The following is an 18607-nucleotide window of genomic DNA, read 5'->3' as shown; positions in this document are numbered from 1 at the left end:
TTTGATGTGGACCATTTTTAAAGTCTTTAGTGAATTTGTTACGATATTGCTTCTGTTTTATGTTTTGGCTTTTTGGCTCCCGACCAGAGATCAAACTGGCACCCCTGCATTGGAAGGAGAAGTCTTAACCACTGGACCACCAGGGAAGTCCCAGAAAGATTTTTCTTGATTCTTGGAGAAGAGGAACCGATTACATAGGGAGCTGGTCTTTGTGGTAGCAAGTCACTATTGCTATAATCAAAAGTTGTATGTTTTGACATGGAATGGGAGAAAAGAGTTAATATTCATATTTTAGATTTTCATGGAAATATGGAATTCATAAATATCAATATATATTCATAGAGATATTCATAAAAGTGACAGAAGGGATAAATATTCCTTTTTTATAACCTAAATAACATTCAGAAACTAATACATTTCATTTGGATTTTAGCAAACACTCCTAAATGTCATGTATTTGTCCTAATATAAAAATTTAATGACACTGAGGAAAATAGAGATGAAACAACCTGCAGAAGAGCATTTTTTAAACTTCTTCAAATTTCATCTCTAGGATCATCTGTAAATGGGTTAATGCCATTTTACACGTTGCCTTAATAAACTGTAATCACCAGTTTCATGTTCTTAGGAGATAATCCTTTTAATAATGCATCTATGGCTTGGCTATAAGATAAAGTGGTGAATTATTTACGTAAAGATATATTATCTCAAATTGTGGTTCACTTGTAACTTGCTATTGAAAGATAGCTTTATAGTACTGAGGCTGCCATATGTGTTTCATGTACTAAAGATATGATGATTCCCTAAAATACTCAGTAGATAACAGTATCTCCATTATGAATTTTAATTCTACTTTAAATATATACTATATATTTCGGACACAGGTCCCTCAAATTGATCACCTTGTTGATCGCTCATATGTGTTTTCAGAAAAAATAGCTATTCTAAGTTTTACTATAAAAGACCAGCACATATTTGAACAGATACAACTGGTGGATATCGTCATTGGCAATCAGATCAGTCTAGCTGAAAAAGGTGCAGACAGAGCAAAAAAATCATGTTTTATGTGTTTTCCTGCCTAAAGTAATGTTCTTTGTTATTATCTGTAAAATAATAGTGCCAATATTGCTAAAACAAATTTTCGGACAAGCTAGGGTACATAGCAACCATCTCTCCAGATGAACCTGATAGAGTCTAAATTTTCACTAATTCATTTTATTTCCACTTATTTAACATGAATGTGGAATACCTTGTTTTTCCTTATGTACAGATAAGGCTTCTAAATATCTTTATAATGGAAAAATACAAACATATACAATGGCAGAAAAAATAGTATAATTAAACCCCACATGCCCATCATGCAACTTCAACAAATATTAACACATGGTCAATCTCACTCATCTATACTTCATATCATTTCATCCAAAAATACTTCAGTGTGTTTCTCTAAAATATATGTACAAATCTTAAAAGGATAACTGCTCACATAAAATGGAATATGGTTTCTGTATTAGTGGCGTTTGGCAGAGTATAGGCTGAAGAGTTAGCCATGTGTACAGGGGCTTAACAAAATGCCCAGAAATGTCTGCAGGTTTAAATATTTATTTCAAAACAGAAGAGCCATTGTATTCCCTGGTGGCTCTACAATTCCAATTGGTTGGCACCTGCAAAGCCATTTCTAATATCTTTCATAACTATTTGTGGGTGGATGGATGAATACTTTGGTGGTTAAAGCAAACTTGGGAAACTTTATGTGTTCTTCTTGTGGGAGCTGGCGGAGCAGGATGGTTTTATCCAGCCACAAAGCAGCAGGGAAAGAAGCTCTGAGACACACCAGGTGCAGAGGAAACTCTCTACCTTTCTGACACTCTGTACCAGTCCCTAGCCAGGGACACTTCTTCCTTAATGTGCTGTTATTGACTTTATCTTTCTCTGGGGCCATGGTCTGCACACACAGTGAGAAAAAGACACATAGAGGAGACCCAGTCCTCTGTAAATATACAGTGGACTTCTGTAGTGTTTGCACAGCTCTTCAGAGCTTACAAATTTCATAGATGTTGCCACGTTTAAACTTCACCATAATGCTGCTAGGTAGCTATTATTGTGCCTGATTTATGGTGACTGAGCCAAAAATCAAAGTCAAGGGACTTACCAAGGTGGTGCAGGAGATGAAGCTGGGGCACAAGGCTTCTCTGGCAGACTCATGTTTGTTTTACTCTACTGTGCTGGCTCTGGGCTAAAGATTTTTTTTTTTAATAAATTTTAAAATTGTAAAGGATTAGGGAAGGTTCATGGAATGAGTTTACAGTGTTTAACAGGTTGAATACAGAGTTTAGGTACACAGGCTTTAAAAGAACAATGCAAGAGTAGACCTTCCTCTCCCTTCTCCCATCTCCTGAGGGAATGAAGATGCCTCTTGCCTTCTCATGGGGGGATGGGTCTCATTAAGGTGCTCTCCACATTAACAGTAGAAATGGAGTCAATGTATTGATCCCAGACCCCTGTAAAACAAGGGTCCTTTGTCTGGGTGCAGGGACAGAATTCAGTAGTCCATGGGATTGGATGAAGAAAAAATCCCTTTAAAAATTTTTCCTGAGGAGGACCTTCAGGATGGCGGAGGAGTAAGACGTGGAGAACACCTTCCTCCCCACAAATACATCAAAAATACATCTACATGTGCGACAACTCCTACAGAACACCTACTGAACGCTGGTAGAAGACCTCAGACTTCCCCAAAGGCAAGAAACTCCCCCACGTACCTGGCTAGGGCAAAAGAAAACAGAAAAAACAGAGACAAAAGGATAGGGACGGGACCTGCACCAGTGGGAGGGAGCCGTGAAGGAGGAAAGGTTTCCACACACTAGGATGCCCCTTCGCAGGTGGAGACTGCCGGTGGCGGAGGGGGAAACTTTGGAGCCGCGGAGGAGAGCGCAGCAACAGGGGTGTGGAGGGCAGAGTGGAGAGATTCCCGCACAGAGGATCGGTGCCGACCAGCACTCACTAGCCCGAGAGGCTTGTCTGCTCGACCGCCGGGGCGGGCGGGGCTGGGAGCTGAGGCGCAGGCTTCGGAGGTCAGAGTGCAGGGAGAGGACTGGGGTTGGCTGCGTGAACACAGCCTGAAAGGGGCTAGTGCGCCACAGCTAGCCGGGAGGGAGTCCGAGAAAAAGTCTGGAACTGCCTAAGAGGCAAGAGACCATTGTTTTGGGGTGCACAAGGAGAGGGGATTCAGAGCACCACCTAAACGACCTTCAGAGACGGGCGTGAGCCACGGCTATCAGTACGGACACCAGAGACAGGCATGAAATGCTAAGGCTGCTACTGCAGCCACCAAGACACCTGTGTGCAAGCACAGGTCACTATCCACACCTCCCCCCACCGGGTGCCTGTGCAGCCTGCCACTGCCAGGGTCCCGTGATCCAGGGACAACTTCCCTGGGAGAACACAAACCATGCCCCAGGCTGTTGCAACATCACGCTGGCCTCTACAGCCACAGGCTCGTCCCGCATTCTGTACCCCTCCTTGCCCCCAGCCTGAGTGAGCCAGAGCCCCCTAATCAGCACTCCTTTAATTCCCTCCTGTCTGAGCGAAGAACAGATGTCCTCAGGTGACCTACACACAGAGGCAGGGCCAAATCCAAAGCTGAACCCCAGGAGCTGTGCGAACAAAGAAGAGAAAGGGAAATCTCTCCCAGCAGCCTCAGGAGCAGCGGATTAAATCTCCACAATCAAGTTGATGTACCCTGCATCTGTGGAATACCTGAATAGACAACAAATCATCCCAAAATTGATGTGGTGGACTTTGGGGGCAACTGCAGGCTTGTGGGTTGCTGTATGCAACTGACCTGTTTCTGATTTTTATGTTTATCTTAGTATAGTTTTTAGCGCTTGTTATCACTGGTGGATTTGTTTATTGGTTTTGTTGCTCTCGTCTTTTCTTTTTAATTATGTTTTTATTTTAATAACTTTATTTTATTTATTTATTTATTTTCATTCTTTTTTTCCTCCCTTTTCTTCTGAGCTGTGTGGCTGACAGGGTCTTGGTGCTCCAGCCAGGTGTCAGGCCTGAGCCTCTGAGGTGGGAGAGCTGACTTCAGGACACTGGACCACCAGAGACCTCCCAACCCCACATAATATCAATCAACAAGAGCTCGCCCAGAGATCTCTGTCTCAACGATAAGACCCAGCTCCACTCAATGACCAGCAAGCTCCAGTGCTGGACACCCCATGCAAAACAACTAGGAAGACAGGAACACAATCCCACCCATTAGCAGAGAGGCTGCCTAAAATCATAATAAGTTCACAGGTACCCAAAAACACACCACCGGACATGGTTCTACCCACCAGAAAGACAAGATCCAGCCTAATCCACCAGAATGCAGGCACCAGTCTCCTCCATGAGGAAGCCTACACAACCCAGTGAACCAACCTTAACCACTGGGGGAAGACACCAAAAACAACAGGAACTACGAACCTGCAGCCTGCGAAAAAGAGACCCCAAACACAGTAAGTTAAGCAAAATGAGAAGACAGAGAAATGCATGGCAGACGAAGGAGCAAGGTAAAAACCCACCAGACCAAACAAATGAAGAGGAAGTAGGCAGTCTACCTGAAAAAGAACTCAGAGCAATGATAGTAAAGATGATACAAAATCTTGGAACTAGAATGGAGAAAATACAAGAAACGTTTAACAAGGACCTAGAAGAACTAAAGAGCAAACAAACAATTATGAACAACACAATAAATGAAATTAAAAATTCTCTAGAAGGTATAAATAGCAGAATACAACTGTGGCAGAAGAACGAATAAGTGACCTGGAAGATAAAATAGTGGAAATAACTACTGCAGAGCAGAATAAAGAAAAAAGAATGAAAAGAATTGAGGACAGTCTCAGGGACCTCTGGGACAACATTAAATGCACCAACATTCGAATTATAGGGATCCCAAAAGAAGAAGAGAAAAAGAAAGGGACTGAGAAAATATTTGAAGTGATTATAGTTGAAAACTTCCCTAACATGGGAAAGGAAATACTCAATCAAGACTGGGAAGTGCAGAGAGTCCCATACAGGATAAATCCAAGGAAAAACATGCCAAGACACATATTATTCAAACTATCAAAAATTAAATACAAAGAAAAAATATTAAAAGCAACAAGGGAAAAACAGCAAATAACACACAAGGGAATCCCCATAATGTTAACAGCTGATCTTTCAGCAGAAACTCTGCAAGCCAGAAGAGAGTGGCAGGACATATTTAAAGTGATGAAAGGGAAAAACCTACAACCAAGATTACTCTACCGAGCAAGGATCTCATTCAGATTCGATGGAGAAATTAAAACCTTTACAGATAATCAAAAGCTAAGAGAATTCAGCACCACCAAACCAGCTTTACAACAAATGCTAAAGGAACTTCTCTAGGCAGGAGACACAAGAGAAGGAAAAGACCTACAATAACAAACCCAAAACAATTAAGAAAATGGTAATAGGGACATATATATTGATAATTTCCTTAAACGAAAATGGATTAAATGCTGCAACCAAAAGACACAGGCTTGCTGAATGGATACAAAAACAAGTCCCATGTATATGCTGTATATAAGAGACCCACTTCAGACCTAGGGACACATACAGACTGAAAGTGAGGGGATGGAAAAAGATATTCCATGCAAATGGAAAAGAAAGCTGGAGTAGCAATTCTCATATCAGACAAAATAGACTTTAAAATAAAGACTATTACAAGAGACAAAGAAGGACACTACATAATGGTCAAGGGATCACTCTAAGAAGAAGATATAACAATTGTAAATATTTATGCACCCAATATAGGAGCACCTCAGTACATAAAGCAAATGCTAACAGCCATAAAAGAGGAAATCAAAAGTAACACAATCATAGTAGGGGACTTCAATACCCCACTTTCACCAATGGACAGATCATCCAAAATGAAAATAAATAAGAAAACACAAGCTTTAAATGACATATTAAAAAAGATGGACTTAATTGATATTTATAGGACATTCCATCCAAAAACAACAGAATACACTTTCTTCTCAAGTGCTCATGCAATATTCTCCAGGATAGATCATATCTTGGGTCACAAATCAAGCCTTGGTAAATTTAAGAAAATTGAAATTGTATCAAGTACCTTTTCCAACCACAATGCTATGAGACTAGATATCAATTACAGGAAAAAAAATGTAAAAAACACAAACACATGTAGGTTAAACAATACGTTACTAAATAACCAAGAGATCACTGAAGAAATCAAAGAGGAAATCAAAAAATACCTAGAAACAGATGACAATGAAAACATGAGAAAGAAGAAAAAAAAACCCCCAAAGTTAGCAGAAAGAAAGAGATCATAAAGACCAGAGCAGAAATAAATGAAAAAAATGATAGCAAAGATCAATAAAATTAAAAGCTGGTTCTTTGATAAGATAAACAAAATTGATAAACCATTAGCCATACTCATCAGGAAAAAAAGGGAGAAGACTCAAATCAATATAATTAGAAATGAAAAAGGAGAAGTAACAACTGACACTGCAGAAATACAAAGGATCATTAGAGATTACTTCAAGCAACTATATGCCAATAAAATGGACAAATGTAAGAAATGGACAAATTCTTAGAAAACCACAACCTCCTGAGACTGAACCAGGAAGAAATAGAAAATATAAACAAACGAATCACAAGCACTGAAATTGAAACTGTAATTAAAAATCTTCCAACAAACAAAAGCCCAGGACCAGATGACTTCACAGGCAAATTCTATCAAACATTTAGAGAAGAGGTAACACCTATCCTTCTCAAACTCTTCCAAAATATAGCAGAGGGAGGAACACTACCAAACTCATTCTACGAGGCCACCATCACCCTGATACCAAAACCAGGCAAAGATGTCACAAAGAAAGAAAACTACAGGCCAATATCACTGATGAACATAGATGCAAAAATCCTCAAAAAATACTAGCAAACAGAATCCAACAGCACATTAAAAGGATCATACACCAGGATCAAGTGGGATTTATCCCAGGAATGCAAGGATTATTCAATATACGCAAATCAATCAATGTGATACACCATATTAACAAATTTAAGGAGAAAAACCATATGACCATCTCAATAGATGCAGAAAAATCTTTTGACAAAATTCAACACCCAGTTATGATAAAAACTCTCCAGAAAGTAGGCATAGAGGGAACTTACCTCAACATAATAAAGGCCATATATGACAAACCCACAGCCAGCATCGTTCTCAGTGGTGAAAAACTGAAACCATTTCCACTGAGATCAGGAACAAGACAAGGTTGCCCACCCTCACCACTATTATTCAACATAGTTTTGGAAATGTTAGCCACAGCAATCAGAGAAGAAAAAGAATAAAAGGAATCCAAATTGGAAAGAAGAAATAAAGTGTCACTGTTTGCAGATGACATGATACTATACATAGAGAATCCTAAAGATGCTACCAGAAAACTACTAGAGCTAATCAATGAATTTGGTAGAGTAGCAGGATACAAAATTAATGCACAGAAATCTCCTGCATTCCTATACACTAATGATGAAAACTCTGAAAGAGAAATTAAGGAAACACTCCATTTACCTTTGCAACAAAAAGAATAAAATACCTAGGAATAAACCTACCTAAAGAGACAAAAGACCTATATGCAGAAAACTATAAGACACTGATGAAAGAAATGAAAGATGATACAAACTGATGGAGAGATATACCATGTTCTTAGATTGGAAGAATCAACATTGTGAAAATGATTATACTACCCAAAGCTATCTACAGATTCAATGCATGCCCTATCAAACTACCAATGGCATTTTTCACAGAACCAGAAGAAAAAATTTCACAATTTGTATGGAAACACAAAAGACCCAGAATAGCCAAAGCAATCTTGAGAAAGAAAAATGGAGCTGGAGGAATCAGGCTCCCGTACTTCAGACTATACCACAAAGCTACAGTAATCCAGACAGTATGGTACTGGCACTAAAACAACAATATAGATCAATGGAAGAGTATAGAAAGCTCAGAGATAAACCCACGCACATATGGTCACCTTATTTTTTTTTTTTTTTTTTTTTTTGCGGTACGCGGGCCTCTCACTGTTGTGACCTCTCCCGTTGCGGAGCGCAGGCTCCGGACGTGCAGGCTCAGCGGCCATGGCTCACGGGCCCAGCTGCTCCGCGGCACGTGGGATCCTCCCAGACCGGGGCATGAACCCGTGTCCCCTGCATCAGCAGACAGACTCTCAACCACTGCGCCACCAGGGAAGCCCTGGTCACCTTATTTTTGATAAAGGAGGCAAGAATATACAATGGAGAAAAGACAGTCTCTTCAATAAGTGGTGCTGGGAAAACTGTACAGCTACATGTAAAAGAATGAAATTAGAACACTCCCTAACACCATACATAAGAATAAACTCAAAATGGATTAAAGACCTAAATGTAAGGCCAGACACTTTAAAACTCTTAGAGGAAAACATAGGCAATACACTCTATGACATAAATCACAGCAAGATCCTTTTTGACACACCGCCTGCAGAAATGGAAATAAAAACAAATATAAACAAATGGGACCTAACGAACCTTAAAAGCTTTTGCACAGCAAAGGAAACCATAAACACAATGAAAGACAGCCCTCAGAATGGGAGAAAATATTTGCAAACGAAGCAACTGACAAAGGATAATCTCCAAAATATACAAGCATCTCATGCAGCTCAATATAAAAAAAACAAACAACCCAATCCAAAAATGAGCAGAGGACCTAAATAGACATTTCTCCAAAGAAGATATACAGATTGCCACCAAACACATGAAAGGATGCTTGACATCATTAATCATTAGAGAAACGCAAATCAAAACTACAATGCGATATCATCTCACACCAGTCATAATGGCCATCATCAAAATATCTACAAAAAATAATTGCTGGAGAGGGTGTGGAGAAAAGGGAACCATCTTGCACTGTTAGTGGGAATGTGAATTGATACAGCCACTATGAAGAACATTGTGGAGGTTCCTTAAAAACTAAAAATAGAACTAACATATGACCCAACAATCCCACTACTGGGCATATACCCTGAGAAAACCATAATTCAAAAAGAGTCATGTACCACAATGTTCATTGCAGAACTCTTTACAATAGCCAGGACATGGAAGCAACCTCAGTGTTCATCCACAGATGAATGGATAAAGAAGATGTGGCACATATATCCAATGGAATATTACTCAGCCATAAAAAAAGCAAAATTGAGTTACTTGTAGTGAGGTGGATGGACCTAGAGTCTGTCATAAAGAGTGAAGTAAGTCAGAAAGAGAAAGACAAATATCGTATGCTAACACATATATATGGAATCTTAAAAAAAAAAAGTTTCTGAAGAACCTAAAGGCAGCACAGGAATAAAGACAGAGATGTAGAGAATGGACTTGAGGATATGGGGAGGGAGAAGGGTAAGCTGGGACGAAGTGAGAGAGTGGCATGGACATATATACACTACCAAATGTAAAATAGATAGCTAGTGGGAAGCAGCCACATGGCACAGGGAAATCAGCTTGGTGCTTTGTGTCTACCTGGAGGGGTGGGATAGGGAGGGTGGGAGGGAGACGCAAGAGGGAGGGGATATGGTGATATATGTATACGTAGAGCTGATTCACTTTGTTATACAGCAGAAACTAACACAACAGTGTAAAGCAATTATACTCCAATAGAGATGTTAAGAAAATTTTTTCCTGAACCTCTAACACTTCCTTCAGTTATGAATATAGATTCCAAATCATAGTAATTATTAACTGTTCCTGTAAGTCTGTCACCAAGAGAAATAATTCCCATCACAATACAATTGTTGTAGATATCTTGAAAATATCCTTTATGTTCATCACTACCTCAAAATATTGTAGCTACTAGATTTGGAGCTGGATCTTATTATTTAATGTGTTAATAAAGACACACATGTTATCATGAAGTTTTAAAGCCGATTTTCATCCTTGTATTTTTGTATAACTATTTATTTTGATTGAAGTCATATGTATTTTATTTTATGCATTTAAAAACATTACTCTTAGAAGGGGTATAAACATCACTATGCTGTCACAGGGTCTACGGTTCAAATAAAGGTTTAAAAACTTACTCTAAAGGAACACTCACTGAAGATCTTAAATTATTCCTAAGGAACAAAAGTTTCAAAACTTTTTTTTTGTTTACGGAAAAAACTAGGTTGAGGCAAAAATTCATTAATCTCATCATCTCTTCCATCTCTTTACTTGGTCCATTGAACTGACAAACAGCTCAAGGGCAATAAACTTTCATTGAAAATGATTCTCCTTTTTCTTTTTGGAAAAATGACCAAGCTGCTAAAAGCGCTGAGTTTGGTTCATGGGACACTTCCCAAAAGAAGAGATGGCTTAAGCTGGAGAGTAAAGTGGAAAGGGAAGGAAAATTTGTGTAGAGGAATTATCCAAGGACAAGACCTTACCTTGAAGAGGACATTCTGCATTGAGTCTGAAAACAGCATGTCTTTATGTGGAAAACCACGCCCTTTACTCAGCTTTCTGTGCCCTCGACCATAGGTAATCAAATTATGCAGGAAATAATTTAATAATTTTAATTTCAGTTGACAAGCACTAAATTATATATTAAATCTGTTCACATAAGGGAAGATATTTGTTGCAGTAACATCTGCTAATATGTGCTTTTCTCAGAAAACCATTATATTACAATTTTTAACCTACATATAGAAATGAAAGGCTCTAAGTATTTGACTAATATATTTTGATTATCCATATATATCAAGAGGAATTCAGAATTTCCATGTGATTGGTCTAATAAAACTCTCCCAACAGTCCAGCCTTCTACTTTGCTGCTGGAAATCCTTTTGCTTAGCTTGCTATTTCTTCTTACATGTATCCACACTGGACAGAATCTTTGAGACGTTAGTTACATGACTGTCAAGGGGAGTATATACAGCATAATGTTCAGAAACAGCAATAGGTAGAAAGAATATGTGCTTGTTCCTCTTACAGCTTGTATTCTTAGTGTCAAACTCTGTGGTTCATTGAGCAGATGATATTCTTCATGTCCCCATGCACATGCCCTGGCTGGTCCATCTCCCTGCAATGTTCTTCCTGTTCCCATTTACTCCCTACAACCTCAAGATCTGCTAAGGCCTCATTTTCTTGCAAAAACTTAGGCTGACCCCTCCTCTCATTCCAGATGGGATTAACTGTCCCTCTGTACTGCTAAAGTCTTCTGTCCTGCTCCTCCTTCTTCTTCTTCTTGTTTTAATATTTATTTATTTATTTGGCTGCGCTGGGTCTTAGTTGCAGCATGCAGGATCTGTAATTGTGGCATGCGAAGATCTTAGTTGTGGCATGTGGGATCTAGTTCTCCAACCAGGGATCAAACCCGGGCCGCCTGCATTGGGACCACCTTAGCCACTGGACCTTAGCCACTGGACACCAGGGAAGTCCCCTGTCCTCCTTCTAGGGTCATGAACTCTTCTCGCTGCCCATCCACCCAGACCCTCTCACTCTCTACTCAACATCATGCTCTAGACTGTGAACATCTCATGACTAGAACTATGCCTTTGAGTTATAGGCAAATATTAGGCCCTCAAGATTTTCTGTAGAATTAAATGAATAAGTGAATGAAGACAGCAAATGAAAGACTAATGTGACAGGTAACATGAAGGCTGAAGAATGTGTGAGGAAGGGAGGGGAAGCAAGTTGATCCCAAGCAGTCTCAGTTCCAAGGTGTTGACAGAAATGTGTGTGTGTGTGTTTGTGTGTGTTTGTGTGTGTGTGTGTGTGAGGAGGAGTAATACAGGGGAGGTGAGCTTTAGGCCTGGCTGTATATAAATATTTTCAATGTGACAAGTATGAAAGTTACTTTGCCACTTACTGGTGTCTAAATGCTCCATTTCTCTAAATCAGAGAAATTGGTTCTGTACTTTCACCTACATGACTGGCAGAAAATTCAACCTCAGTCATGCTTGGGGGATTCTCTCTTATCCTCCAGGGGTTCATTCAAGAATTTCCTGGTACCTGGGTTGCCATAGCCTGCAGAGTCCTTATCAGCTGCTCCATCTGTTGTGGCTCAACAGTTTTCCAAAGCACTGGTCAGGCAGTATGTTCCAGGCAGACCAGACATGTCCCTCATGGTGGTCCACTCCTCTACCACACACAGGCCCACAGAGCCCCCCAGGGCCTCAGGGTCTCCTTTGAGCTTGGAGGTAAGTGTTGAGTCTCTAATAGGCATCCTGAAATAATTCCTGTTAGGCCCTTACATGCAAAGGGAGCCCAAGTCCCAGGTTCCTCCAAAAATCTGCCTGGTTCCTATGCACATTTCCACTCCCAGCCTGAAGAAAACTAAACTTCCACCTCAATTAGGTAGCTTCTGTGGCTTCAACTTCAAAGCCGCAATTTTCATGTGCTCCTCTGGGGAACACAATCCAGGGGAATCTTTGTACTGTGTGTCATGGGTGGGAAAAGGAACTGGAAATACCAGTTATTCCTTTCTTAACGACTCACCTTGTTACACAGGTTTTCAGAAGTAACGGGAAACTTTATCTCCCTCCTCCCAAAGCATGTCCCCACCCCTCTTCCACTGGCAGCCCTGAATGTCCCCACAGTTCCAGCCACTATATCGTTTTGCAGCATGGAAGGGCTCAAAGCATGGGGTCCGGGCAGCTGTCCCAGTTTTCTTCATCCTGTTCATGACTCCAAAGAAAACACATTTCTGACTCAAAAACAAGCTGGAGGTTTCTGTTGAGACCTCAAATATTTTCCCAGAGTCCACCGTAAAAACAATAAGGTTATGTTTTAATTTAAAATGATTCGTTCAAGTTTTTGTGGCAAAACCCTGCTATAGTTTTGTTTATCATACAAAGAACCTCAAGTCTACTTCTAAGCAATATATTTTCCAAAAAATAAAAGTCTTCTCTCTGCTGACCCAAATCTCAAGAAGAATTAACCTTCGTTACCATAAAGTGCCAAACAAATATTTACAAACACAATTCTTTTGTCACTTGCATAATTTTGGCAATCGTTATTCATGCTAGCATTGCTCTTCAAAACTCAGCATTGATGTTTTCTTCAAAATATTTTACTTTGGTAGTATAAATGGACCCTCTATTGCCAAAGACCTATGGACAAATGTGGTCATCAGCCTATTATGCTGAAACTTGGCTTCCTTTTTGGAAACAGTAGGAAATTCATGAGAGAAGTTTTGGAAAGAAGAAATATTTTAGTGATCTAATACCATAATATTTATGTTCTCTTACAAATAGTAGCAACTAGACCCCCCTTGTAAATAACACAACTAACAATCTGCCTCATGCTATGAGTAACACTTCACCTTAAAATAAATATATTATGAAAAGGTGAACAAATAATATTGGAGACAAAAGATGATTAACTTGTGAATATTCACATACTTCCCTTCACTGCCCATTAAGAATAATTCCACTGGTGCCAGCTAGGTCTGTGAGCATTTGTGACACAATAGAAGTAGAGACAAGATGGGAATGTGTGTGCTTTGCAATGGAATAGGCTAAATTTTACTTCTGGAAGATAAAAGACTAAAGGAGGAAGGAAAGGCAAGAACCAAGGAAGTCTTAGAAAAAATTTATTGGGGTTTGGGCTGAGTAGGGGGTTGAAATGACAGAACCTTCTGGGCTCACTGCAGGACAGGCTGAGGTTCACAGACCAGGTGGGGACTGGACTTTAAGATGTGCTGCTGTGTAACAATCCCCTCGACAGACTCTGGTAAGGAGTTTTTAAATGTTAAATTTTATTTATTTTAATTCTTTGAATAGATTGTACATTCACAATTCCAAATTTTTTTGTGTGTGTGTGGTATGCGGGCCTCTCACTGTTGTGGCCTCTCCCGTTGCAGAGAACAGGCTCCGGACGCGCAGGCTCAGCGGCCATGGCTCACGGGCCCAGCCGCTCTGCGGTATGTGGGATCCTCCTGGACCGGGGCACGAACCCATGTCCCCTGCATAGGCAGGAGGACTCTCAACCACTGTGCCACCAGGGAAGCCCCACGGTTTCAAATTTTTAAATGTACTCTGAAGTGTATCAGAAAGAAGCCTCCCTAACAATCCAGGTCCCAGCCACCCAGTTCTCATCCTTGGAGGCCACCAGTACTACCAGTTGTTTGTCTATCTTCCAGAGGTATTTCATGCGCATTACAAGCAGATAGACGTTTGTATTATATATTCTCCCCCCACCTCATTTTTTATATGAGTAGTTGCATGTTACACAAGGCCTTCTGCACACTGTTTTATTGTCTTTACAATATCTGGGATATTGTTTTATTTTATTAGATAAAGAGATTTCTCTTTTTTTTTGCAGCTGCAGAGTATTTCATGGTAGCAATGTACTTTTGGGGCTACTTCCAATCATTTGCCATGATATACATGATGCTATAAATTATCCTATTCCTAACTTATTTTTGTTCCCAGGCACCCCTTTGACAGTCTGGTGAAGCCTATAAATTTCTTCTCACCATGATGTTTTCAAGTATATAAAATAAAGTCCTTAGTATCAAAAGTAAACCAATTATACTGAAATGTAATTATCAAAATATTTTTTATTTAGAAATATATGTGTTTATTGATGAATTAGATAATGAGGTCTAGCAATGGGTCTAATAACTACTCTAATTTCAAAGTATGGATGAGCATAAATGATATTTCAAAATATCTACAACTGTAATATGACATAACATAGGACTTTTATTGGTAACAAAGGCACAGACTGATACTATTCTGGTTTCCTGCCTAGTTTCATAATTAAAGGAAATGATAAATTTCAGTTAGAGTTTAGTGAAAACAAAAACACAATTTTTTTACCATTCAAGTTGATAAATTCCCTAACATTTTCTGTGGAGCTCTTGTTAAGAAGTTCTGCCTTGCACATACACCATTTCCTAAACCGTCAAGGATATTTGTATATATTTGTAAATACCTAGAAGTGTTTTGAATTAACAAGTGTTAATAAATTTGTAAATGAATGCATATTGTCAAACAGCCAGAAATACAGTCATTCCACCAGCATTGAATGATGATGTGCTAGTAAGCATTTTAATCTTTTCCAGTCTGAGAGGTAAAAAATGGTACTTTGTTGTAGTTTTATTTTGCATATTTCTTATCAAAAGTCAACTTGAGCATTTTTTCATATATTCAAGAGCCGTTTTCTCTACGTTCTGTCCTTTGCTTATCCTCCTATTGGTTTGTTGGTAGGTGTATTGTGTGTTGCAAATTCCAGGAGGAATCAATCACGGAGTCTGTGATGTAAACAGCACCCCCTGGAGTTGACAACACAGAAGCCCTAGCTATTGGTCCCAATAAAGATTTAAATTGCTATCCATTGCATTTTTACCTTAGATAACTCTTCCTCTGAGTCATCTGAATAGAGTAAAATAGAATCTGGAATCCTTAGGACAGAAGTCTTATTTAAGTAACAATCTGTCTAAGACAAAATCTGGAAGAATTCACAGCATATTGATAATTGAAGTTATCTCTGGCAGGAAAGTGGTACCAGAAGGGTGTGAAAGAATTTTTACTTTTTGTAAAAAATGTATTTACGTATTATTGTATGCCATAAATAAATTAAAAGAATGAATACACATGATGAAAATTCAAATAATACAGAGGGGTATAAAAAGAATCCCTTCATCCAACTTCCTCCAATATAGGAATTAAAAAACAAAAAATGACTGTGAATGTTTTCCTGAGCCCATATTGTGGTTTTGAAATACCTTTCCCGTTACAAAGAACCATAGCTTCTTGGAGAAATAACTGATTCCAGGTCTAGGGCAGGAAATGTACAAGATGAGTCTGGTATATCTTGTTATACCAAAGAGCAGGGAAGTTACCAAAGACGACTAGGGCCATGGCAAAAGACCCAGGATTCCACTAGAAGAGGTTCCCACTGACCAGAGAGTGGACATCTTGAGTAACAGTAAAGATAATAACGCAATGGCCTGAAGTACATCATGACCTCCAGGAGTTCATCATGATACTAGACAAAATTAAATTAATTGGTCATACTCTGAGGATGATGAGGAACCCACTTATTTTGAATGCTGGTATGCTAAATTTCTTATTGAAACTCTGTCAGTGAGTCACCAAATAATGGACAAGGGGAAAATTCTCTTCTTTAAAAGTAGGCCAGCTAATAAATGAAGATGTAACAATAGAATATACCATTTTATAATTCCTAATGAGTATTTATCTGGGCATTGATCATTAACAGCATGAGCATCACTAAATGGGAAACAACCAGACCTTAGGTGGCTCCTAATGAAAGAATATAATCCCACCTAAAAAGCTGTCTTGCCAAAAAAAGAAAAGAAAAAAGATCCCACATGTGATGGAGCCTCCAGATCCAACTACCAATTTGCAGGAAATGCAGGTGAGCACATTAAACAATACAGGTTTACAGACTGTGGGGAACTCTACGGCTTTCTTCAACAAAGACATGGAAAGGAAGAAAATAAAATAGGTAGAGGGGAACCTTCAGAGACAGATCAACCCATCATAATATGCAGACCTTATTTGGATCTTGATTCAAATATACTAACTGTACAAATGAAGCAAAACAACTAAATCTGAACACTGAAAGGACATTTGATGATATTAAGGAATTATTGTTACTAATTTATAATATTTTATGTAATGCTTTGGTGGTTATGTTTTTTGAAGATCCACTCTCTTTTAAAGATACATACTGAAAAACTTACAGATGAAATAATTTGATGTCTGGAATATGCTTCCCATAATATGGAAAAGAGGAAGTATTTGAGTTATCGATGCAGCAAGATTGGCTGTGTCTAATTATTGCAGCTGGCTGAGGGAATCTGCGGGGGCCTTATTTTATATTATTCTGCCTAATTTTGTTATGTTTAAAAGTTTTAAAGTAAACAAAATCATTAGAGATCAATTTTTCCTGAATGAGGACATGGTGGCACAGAAGGTTGAGACATACCTCATTTCTGTTAGGTTCTATTGCCACATTGTTTAAAAAAAGAACCTGAATTTTAAAATTCACATTTGTTATGGATCAGAAATATTCCTATCTCTATTCCATAGGAAGGAGCAGCTGTGTAGTCAGGCAGCCTGGCTATGTGGTCATGAGGCAGGTCTATGGGTTTGAAGAAGGCATGTGCTGAAGATCAGCTTACCTGGAAAACAGACTTGGGATGGAGATTGCCTTGAAGAAGGTTTCTTAGGGAGGGCTCTCGGGATCATCACCTATGAGGGGGTGGAGGAAACAGGACTGGGCAACAGGAGAAGTTGAACTATGATGCAGGTCCTGCAGGGACCTGAGCTGCTCCCACAGAGAACCCTGGAACTAAGGTGGCCCTTCCACGTTGTCCCAGTTGAAGCAAGGAGGTTGAACCTATTCCTCCTCACCAGTCATTAGAAGTGAGTTGCCCTCAGCAGGGGCTTTACCTCAGGTGAGGCAGCTTCCTTAGGCTGGGAGCAATTCCCACAGAGAGCCTCAGATGGGGATGGCTGACGCGCCCAGCACACTCTCAGCAGCCAGAGAACAAGGGCCTCAGGCCCAAAGGGGATGTGGGCAGTGCCCCAGAGAGTTCACTACATGGCACCACACCAACTTTCCTGCACACCAACCCAAGGACCATTGCTCCTATGTGAATAACGTGTAAGGCTTAGTCCCAAAGGGCAAGTCTCTAGGTCAAATTCCTGACAACATGCACCAAACCCATACAAGGGGACCAAAGGTATTGTACTAGTCACATTGTTTATATCTATGTGACTCTGGTAGTGAATATCTTATATGACAGTGGTCCCCAAGTCCCTTGAATTTCCCAAAGTGGCAGTAGGGCTTTTTGAATTGTTTCCAGTACAATGTTGAAGTGAAATCTAACATTAATTTTTAAAAATTAGTTTTATTTTGAAATAATTTCAAGTTTATGGAAAAGTTGCAAGAATAGTGCCAAACACTACTAGGTAGCCTTTATCCAGATTCACCAATTGTTTTTTTCTATCTTCACTTTATCATTTTCTTATATAATCACCATACAATGCTTAAAATCAAGAAATTCAACGTTCATAAGATGCTATTATCTAACCCACAGTCCATATTCACATTTCACCAATTGTCACAATAATGTCCTTAATAACAAGGTTTTGCCCTCTGGTCCAAGATCCAATCCAAGATTATCCCTTGCATTTAGTTGCTATGTGTCCTTAGTCTCCTTCAGTCCAGCTTATTTCATCCCTATGACACATTTGAAGATTGCAGGCATCTTTGGCGGGAATATTGTAGCAGTGACTGTACTCACTTTCTATACAGCACAATAAATTACCACAAATTTAGCAGATTAAAACAATACACATGAGACTTTCCTGGTGGCGCAGTGGTTAAGAATCCACCTGCCATCGCAGGGGACACAGGTTTGAGCCCTGGTCCAGGAAGATCCCACATGCTGTGGAGCAACCAAGCCTGTGCTCCACAACTACTGAGCCTGCACTCTAGAGCTCGCAAGCCACAACTACTGAGCCCGTGTGCCGCAACTACTGAAGCCTGTGCACCTAGAGTCCATGCTCTGCAGCAAGAGAAGCCACCACAGTGA

Source organism: Mesoplodon mirus (genome assembly GCF_964341445.2).
Source record: "Mesoplodon mirus genome assembly, chromosome: 6".
Classification (NCBI taxonomy): Eukaryota; Metazoa; Chordata; class Mammalia; order Artiodactyla; family Ziphiidae; genus Mesoplodon; species Mesoplodon mirus.
The sequence above is the reverse complement of the archived record's forward strand: the minus strand, read 5'-3'. Positions refer to the sequence as shown.